The 9,344-nt window shown below is 41.5% G+C and overlaps 1 non-coding gene across 1 annotated transcript; it reads left to right on the forward strand.

The window, feature by feature from the left end:
- The first annotated feature begins 9,030 nt into the window (after positions 1 to 9,030).
- Positions 9,031 to 9,102, forward strand: Trnat-agu (transfer RNA threonine (anticodon AGU)). The gene has a single exon. It is a non-coding gene; the product is annotated as a tRNA-Thr (tRNA).
- The last annotated feature ends 242 nt before the right edge of the window (positions 9,103 to 9,344 follow it).

A 9,344-nucleotide genomic window follows, 5' to 3' on the forward strand; every position in this document is an offset into this window, starting at 1 on the left:
ATTGAGAATGCTTCAGACGCTGAAACTTGCCCATAAAACATATTATTGTACCACCTGCAGCTACCCTTTAACCGCAGTGAGCAGCACAACGACTGTTTCTCATTGGGTTGCATGCCATCACATCCCATCAGTTCCCATCACCCTGTAACAGACGTCACGGTGACATACATAACACAGTGCCGACGGTGTGCGCTGAGTTTGCGACGCACTGTGCGGTCTTTTAAACGTTTTGACATTCGTCTCAAAGTATTTCAGTCAGTGCTCACTTATCTCACCATAAGACCTCCATCTCTACCAGTCCTTCAGTCTTTCGTACTGTTGTAAAAAATGTTGATCCATCAACTAAATATCGTTCAACCCTGAAGTAAAACCAAAACAACAAAAAAGCGGAGTCTGTTTGAAAGCGCACGGCACGAACATATCCTAACTGCCGGACTAAAAAAGTACATGTATAGATGATTTGTAGCTGCAATAAACAGGAGGTTGAGAATTAAGCCATTAAGCGCATTTTGTGTAAACTATGTGATTCTCCTCTTATTAACAGTTTTTCGCGCACATTTCCGTGCGGTACAGTAAGCAAATTCACAAGGAGTGTTCCAAAACTAAGGTCTGTTTTGTCATAAAAAAAAACATCATGAGAAAAGATTTTTTGTGGCAATAATATTATACTACATATTTATTTCAGTTTCACACATAATCGCCATTCCCATCTACGCTTCCTGTAACGCTGCAGCAACTTCCGCAACTCCCCAACCCGAGCATAGGAACTGAACTAGTTGATAACGCCAGGCTTGAGTTCATTGTCGTTTTGAAATCGTCGCCCACCAGCCACTTTTAGAAATACAAGAAGAGGAAACAGATTTGGTGCAAGGTCGGGACTTTACGGAAGAGGCACAAGAGATTCACAACGAAAATCTGGAATCTTCTCCTTGCGTTTGACAGCGGTGCGAGGGAGTGCGTTGTCGTGAAGGAGGATTACACCAGACGACAGTTTCCGGCGGCGCCAATTTTGAATCGCACGTCCCACTTTGATTGGTGTTTCACAGTATACGTCAGTTGTAATTGTTGATCCACTGTCCATGAAATCAATCAAAAGGGTGAACTCAAATGGCACCATTGCATGAATTGTTGATTCGATTCTGCGTTGGTGTGTTGCTGTGGGATATCTGCGTCTCTTCGCCCCTAAGAATGTGGGAGGCCAAATCATCTCCATCTTGTACACAGCGCTTCAAAAACTGTCATGCTATACGCATTCTTTGCTCTTTGTGCTGATCAGTTAGCATTTTTGGAACCCACCTCGCACACAGTTTGTGATAGCAGTAACAGTTCTGTAAATTGAGTATGGAGCTCCATTTTGGAGCTCATTAGCCACACCACTAATAGTCGATCACTTCGAAGCTTTTGGTTCAATTGATTAACAATGTCGTTGGTCCGAATATTGGGCTTGTCAGTCCATTGTTCATGGGGAACATTTCCGCACTTGCCCGCATCTCGTGGTCGTGCGGTAGCGTTCTCGCTTCCCATGCCCGCGTTCCCGGGTTCGATTCCGGGCGGGGTCAGGGATTTTCTCTGCCTCGTGATGGCTGGGTGTTGTGTGATGTCCTTAGGTTAGTTAGGTTTAAGTAGTTCTAAGTTCTAGGGGACTGATGACCATAGATGTTAAGTCTCATAGTGCTCAGAGCCATTTGAACATTTCCGCGGCCATTTTGAAATATTCGACACCATTTTCGAACTTGTTTTTCGCTCATTATTTCATGCCCATTCTCTAGACGTAACTCACAATGGATTTCAGCAGCTGAAGATATTTTTGCCAGCAAAAATCTAATCACACCGTGCACTTCACAACTGGCGGGATGTACGATTGCCTCTGCCATTGCGATGTGCTCTCACCTACTGGCAAACGACTACTGAATCAAACCAACACTGCAGTAGTTTCCTAAAGAGTCGGTAGACTGCGCTGAATGCGAAAAACTTCATATAGGCCTATTATCAGTTACCATTGGCCACCAGACCTTAGTTCTGGAATACGCCTCGTATTTTCCTATCCTATTGAAACGTCCCCTTAGAAAAATTATACATGACTGTGCTTAACCTGACACACAATATTTTTAGCCCAACGCAATCTGACTTTCAAAAATCCCTACAAAAGAATGGTCCTGACGAACATTAACCTATACGTTTCACAAATCACTTACCTCACAAAAATCTTCGTTACTCGAGCTACTGCAATAAAGCGAGCGCCACAGCTGCCAGCTAAATAAAAGATTCAAACTACGGAAGGCACTAACTACTGATAGGCATAGTTAGCAAATGAAAGATTTTAATAGAGAACAAACAATGTATTTACCTTAATATTCATAATATATATAGCAGTTCATGACAAATTTCAAAACTCCGCCTACTCTCTCCCCACATCCACCACTGCTGGCGGCTCACCTCCAACTGTGCAACACTACGCGCTGTTCACAGCCAGCTGCCTAACACTACAATGGCGAGTATTACAACAATGCAAAGCAGCCACAGACTGCACACAGCACAGCCAGTGATTTTCATACAGAGGTGGCGTTACCAATAAAAAAACCTAAACAGCCTACTTACATAGCCCCCATGCTCCCAACAAAAAATTTTACAAATTGTTTTGCACAGTGGCCAATAATGATTTGATAAAAAAATTTTTATAATTACAATAACAAAGATATCAATTGCATGCACTTACTGATACAAAGTTGGTCAAAAGCTAAACTTTCTCACAGTCCATAAAGACAGTCCTAATCGTTCATCACAGTAAAATAGCAGTGTTTTTCTCAAATTCTGAGCAGTGAAAGAAAATGCACACGAAAGTAGTGGATTTCCATGCAGTCTCGAAGAAGTAGCGTTGTCCTTCCAACGGAAAGACAGTGCTGACTCTCGACATGCAGACAGGTCATGGGCCACAACAGAGCAAACCCACAGCGGAGTCAGTCGAAGATTTGAAGAGTATTGGTGGGTAGGTCATCACAGAGCAGACCCACTGTAGTCCTGGTAGAGATTGCGGTATTGGTGGGCCACCAGAGGTGCAGACCCACTGCAGTCCTTGTAGAAATGATGGTATTGATGGATCATCAAAGATGTAGACCCACTGTAGTCCTTGTAGAGATAGTGGTACTGGTGGGTCATCAAAGATGCAGACCCACTGTAGTCCTTGTAGAGATGGCCAGCAGCCATCTGTTGTGACTGTGCAGGTGCACAATCACCATTGAAGAGTCTTGCGGATAATACAGCAAGTCCGTAACCACCACTTGTGCACTCACAAAGTTTTTGGAATTGTCCTTAGAACCAGCAATGCTGTTATCCAGTCCCTTGCTGAATTATTAACACACGTGCAAACACTAACAGTCCCTACTTCTCACATATTGTCCATATACTATGACCAACAGAAATGTGTGCACTGAAATGTAACTTACAAGTTACTTAATTTGATGAACTGGTGTCAATTACAATTTTATAACATAAGAATACAATTACAAAGGTACAAAATACATCATTAAAGAACATAACAATACAGATAACATTTGTAGTAACACAGACTTTACAAAAGAATAGAAATAAACATATACATCAGTGTTACAGGAATTATGACATAAGTAAATACATAAAATATCAGAATAACTTTTGAAAGACCAACTTCACACATGAGCATTAAAACAAAACAGAATAAATAATATCTAAACATCTTTACAAAGAAAATAACATATTATTAGAAAAATTCCACAACATAACTCATATCAGCTAAACACATAAAGACAGGAAAAACACAAATATACAAGAGTACACAAACACATAGGAGAATAACACAAGAGGAAAGGGCAGGGTTTGTTTTCAGTGTAACATTTGGTACTGCAGTCCAACCTAAAACTTCATTCCATAGATCTTTCGTCTTATTTCAACATTTGTTTCCACCAAAAAAATCCTATCCAAGCATGCTTTCTGTATTTATATGTTCACATATTTCTTACCTCATTATTTATTTTCCATTATCTTACCTCATCATTTATTTCCAAGAAAATCCTACCTAAACCTGTTGTCCCTAAACCCTACTTCTTTGCTCATATCGTCTTTTAAAATACTTTTTTTTTTGGCCAAACCATTTTCTTATAGCTTTTCAATGCATTTCTTCCAATTCATCACAACTCGTTCTCTCATATAGCCTACCCCATCTTAAGCTAACTTAAATCTACTGAGCTCAGATATATATATACTAAGGAACGAGGCAATGCAGCAGCACAAAACAATCAACACAAACAGCAATGATAAAAAATACAAAGGGAAAAGCAAGCATCGTAAATTAACAAAGCAAATGCAATATTACAACTAATATAAGGCAATGCGCAGCAAACAAGAAAAATAAATTCGTAGTAAAACTGGCTTAACAGAGTAATACAAAGTGAAATTGAGTAGCACTATGCCTGGCAAACAGCAGCAGCAAATGCTGTAACTAATACCTAAGCATGGCAAAGATCAAGCAGAAAAAATATTACACTAAAGACACCAAATTACTACTTTGAATGTCTGTTAATTCATTACACAGTTGTGCTGATAAGCTATGCTCGTCGTCACTATTATTTCTCAGTTTACTTTGTAGCCTAGTGTTACGTTTTTCACACGCCATTATTGTCACAATATTTCACACGATAACACAGAAAAGCACAATTTGAAGAGCAAAAATAAGAGAACACATTAACATCGCACTGAAAATAATATCTAGTTAGTTGCAGCTGCGAAATACTTGGTGCAAATCTACATGCATGCCACAACTGTTTTACTGTACAACAATGAAAAACTACAACTACAAAGGAAATTCCCTCTATGATTACGCGCTAGTAATAAACAATAGCTACACTAATTACACAAACTACAAGAAAAATTCAGAAGATTCCAGTGAGGTATCCTGGGCTAAGGGTCGACATATGAAACGTCCCCTTAGAAAAATTATACATGACTGTGCTTAACCTGACACACAATATTTTTAGCGCAACGCAATCTGACTTTCAAAAATCCCTACAAAAGAATGGCCCTGACGAACATTAACCTATACGTTTCACAAATCACTTACCTCACAAAAATCTTCGTTACTCGGACTACTGCAATAAAGCGAGCGCCACTACTGCCAGCTAAATAAAAGATTCAAACTACGGAAGGCACTAACTACTGATAGGCATAGTTAGCAAATGAAAGATTTTAATAGAGAACAAACAATGTATTTACCTTAATAGTCATAATATATATAGCAGTTCATGACAAATTTCAAAACTCCGCCTACTCTCTCCCCACATCCACCACTGCTGATGGCTCACCTCCAACTGCGCAACACAACGCGCTGTTCACAGCCAGCTGCCTAACACTACAATGGCGAGTATTACAACAATGCAAAGCAGCCGCAGACTGCACACAGGACAGCCAGTGATTTTCATACAGAGGTGGCGTTACCAATAAGAAAACCTAAACAGCCTACTTACACTATACGAAATAGAATGCTATGTCATCACGACTTGCGAGGCAGCTAGAGAGACTGTCCAGTAAGATTGAAACAAGAAATAGATGGGTTGTAAGTTCAGCACGATAACTAACGAAACACTTGTAACCATCTTTCTAGAGAATTTTCCAACTTGTGACAACTTTTAACATTAGCTATCAGTTTCTAGAGTCTGTGGAAAATTGCAGTATCAGCATCTCCGCATGGGTCTCTTGCACACCTTCAGGCATGACCAAGGTCACTCTGGCTGGCACTCAGGTGTGACAGTGGTCGTGTCTACGTGCTCACAAGGGAAACTCCCTATCACAACCCCTCAGATTTAGTGGTAAAATGGCCCAGTGGACAGCCCGTGAAAAACTGAACACATATCAAGCACTGAACTGTGAAAAAAGAAGCAAAATAGAAACAGTTAACGGTCCACGCTCAAGATGTGCAACATCGAGAGATTTGTGAGGACCACAATGTCGTGGTTATATGGTCACGGTGTTGAGCTGCAAAGAGGAAGACGCGTGTTCAAATCTCCCTCATACCTCAATTCTTTCCTTTTTTCACAAATTAATGAATTGTCCGTCGACAATTGCAGACGGACGTTACAGCACGACACAGACACAAATTTTAATATAGTGAAGAGACACGTCAATGAACGGACGGACAATTCATAACTTCGTAAAAAAGAAGTGTCATACGAGAGAAATTCGAGCACGGGTCTCTCCATTCCTAGTCCAACGCCGTGACCACATAACCACAACGCCGTGGCTATTCAAAGTCGCTCAGCTGTACAATCTTGAGCTTGAACCGTTCGCAGTTTCTATTTTGCTTCTGTTTTGACAATTCACTACGCCTTTTTCCTGCTTTCATGCTTATAATATGTTCAGCTTTTGGCGGGATAGCCACCTCAGCACTAAATGCGACGGGGCTGCGATGGGGTTTCCTTTGTCAGTGTCACAGCGACCTGCAAAACTTACCTACCTGCCTTTTACTGCACCGATTCACCCGACGTTGCGGTTGTTCCGGCAGCGCATCTAAATAAGATAAATGATATGCCTGGAATAGGACTCGTTATCCCGTATCTAACTGTGGTACAAACACACAGTTTTATTGAGAAAGGTAAAAGTTCTACAATGTCAGACAGCGTCATGTTTCTCCTATACGATCGACGTTTTGTTCCCTCTTCTGGGAAATTCTTCAGGATCTTGCTAACGGTAAACAGCACAGATCCGGAAGAGGATCGGAGCAGAGGAGTCGAAACGTCTATCTACCAGAATGCAGTGTTTGAGAAACGCTCACAGCGCATTGTGTTTTTACACCCCTCGCTTTATTTGACGGCAAGAGGGAACCATTTCTCCTACAAACTGACTTACTTAAGTTTAAAGCGATAATGACCTGATGGTAACAAAATTGATAATATATTGTGTAGCGTCGGAGCTCACCTCAATTTGAATGGGCGGAGATTTTCGTGGTCTTCAGAATGGATGGTTCATCCTGTCAATTGTGTGAGTAAACCAGTCATATTAATGAAGTAAGCTGTTTCATCAGTACTTTAAATTTATGATAGCAGTGCGGTCAGAAAACTGTCAAATGCATGTCCAACGTTTTAAAGACACCGTATTTTTTAATTTAACTATTTTTAGTACTTCTACTACTACACTGAAATTGGAAGCTTATGACCTCGCCACCAAATGCTTAAAATTAAAATCCAATCACCCGTAAAGTTATAAATTGTCGAATTGAAGAATACGATCTATTTGAAAAGGACATTCACAAACGTCTTGATCGCAATTAGTGGCTTTACGACAGCTGACTGGTCTCTATTTTGATGAATCATTACTAGAACTAGCATCTTGTTACGAAAGTGGGTGTCAAGTCTTCCCCTTAGAGGTCATTGTGGTGATTTAAAATCAGACCACTTTCCAATGGCGTTGGGCGTGTTTGTGTACGATATTGTTCACGAGGTTAAATTTCCGTGTCAGCTTTATCCCCTGTCTCAATGAAATTCACTTGCACAGAAACTGGCAGTACATGGAATATGCTCTACGGTCATTACACCCGCATCTACATACATAAACTGCAAGCCTCAGTTCACCAAGTGGGAGGTGCTAACAACAACAGCTTATCAGCTATTTGTAGCAGAAGCACTCTCCTAGTCGTCTTGACAGATTCATTTATTTACGTAATAATAGTTGCTATACTGACACCATGTTCACCATGATCATTATAAGAAACACACAGCTAGAATACGAGTACACTAATAACATAGTTGTTAAAATTCAGTTAGAAGTTCAGTGATGGAGTTACCATTAAAGAAGGAAATCGGATTAGCCAGCCAGTTTGTAATACACTGCTCACCACAAGAATTTCAGGACCAGGAAGGATAGCAATTAATAAACACATACTTACCCTGAATATATAGTACTGTAGGAAGAATACACGATTGTATGTGATCTTAGCGCATAGAGGTTGCGAACTTTAGTACACACGCCACGCGGGGTAGCCGTGCAGTGTAGGGCGTCATGCCACGGGTCGCGCGGCTTCCCCCGTCGGAGGTTCGAGTCCTCCCTCGGGCATGGGTGGGTGTGTTGGCCTTAAGATAAGTTAGTTTAAGTTAGATTAAGTAGTGCGTAAGCCTAGGGACCGATGACCTAAGCAGTTTAGTCCCATATTCTTTAATACAAATATCCAATTTCTTTAGTACACAGACTGCTATCTCAGGGAGCAATAAAGACTCCAACAGATGAGCATCGAGTCGAACTGAGCATTGGTAATGGGCAGGGTTATGTCGTTTCAAGCTGCTTGAATTCTGTATCAGAGTTCAGGTGGTGACGTGAGATCTCTGGAGAACGCATTGGCCAGAGCTACAGTCAAACACCTTCTCTATCGAGGTGTGTCATGGCTGCAGGGGCAACAAGTGTTCTTGCGTTATGTTACTGAAAGGTAACGTTACGGATAACTGTGATACTATACGTCCACCAACCTCGGTACATCAGAAATGTAACAGCTGCTTCGAAATTACTGGCCATGTTAACGATAGGCGATCATATTATATACGTAATGAAAACCCCATGACATTACGCCAGGTTTATAAATAGAGGCTGGAGCGACGAATTAGAATTTGTATCAAGGCCGGCTCTCGAACTTGAGTCTCCTGCTCACTAGGCAGCGGCGCTGACCACTAGGCCACCCAGGCATTGTTGCTTTGCATAACTGCACGAGATACCCTAGCACGCCTCCCCCCTCAACTCAAATTTTCATTCGTCGATTCAGCCTGCATATATATGTATGAGAATTGACAGGTTCACTGGACCGGTATAGTTTCAGATGATTTAAGCACCTATGCTTGAGTTTCAAGCAGCCCTTGTTTCTTTCGATGTTGAGGTGCCATTCCAATACAGTTGGAGAGCCTCTGTAATACTGTTCGAGTGTGGGATGGAGAGAACACCAAGTGGGCTACCGTGGATGGGATTTTTAACTGAAGAGGGAGATGTGCTATGGTAGTTCGTGCTGTTAGGCAAAGCCACTGTGCCAGGGTCGCGTAGTGGTTTTTGCATCTGCCTAGTGAGCAAGAGACCCGGGTTCGAACCCCGGCCTTGGCACAGATTTTTACTCGTCTCTTCATCCGGCATATATACATCATAGATGTCTGAATTTTGAAAGGTCTCTGGAACCACATAATTTCATAGTGGGCCCTTATGACGGTGATGAACTGAATCTGGCAATGCTCGATCTCCTCAGAGCCACAATACACAAATAAGTCGGTCGCAAAGTGTAAAGCGACTCAACAGTCGATATGGTGTCACTCTCGTGTTCAGTGAAGTTGTTTGGTTCATCAGTGTCG

Source organism: Schistocerca serialis, chromosome 5, assembly GCF_023864345.2.
Source record: "Schistocerca serialis cubense isolate TAMUIC-IGC-003099 chromosome 5, iqSchSeri2.2, whole genome shotgun sequence".
Lineage (NCBI taxonomy): Eukaryota > Metazoa > Arthropoda > Insecta > Orthoptera > Acrididae > Schistocerca > Schistocerca serialis.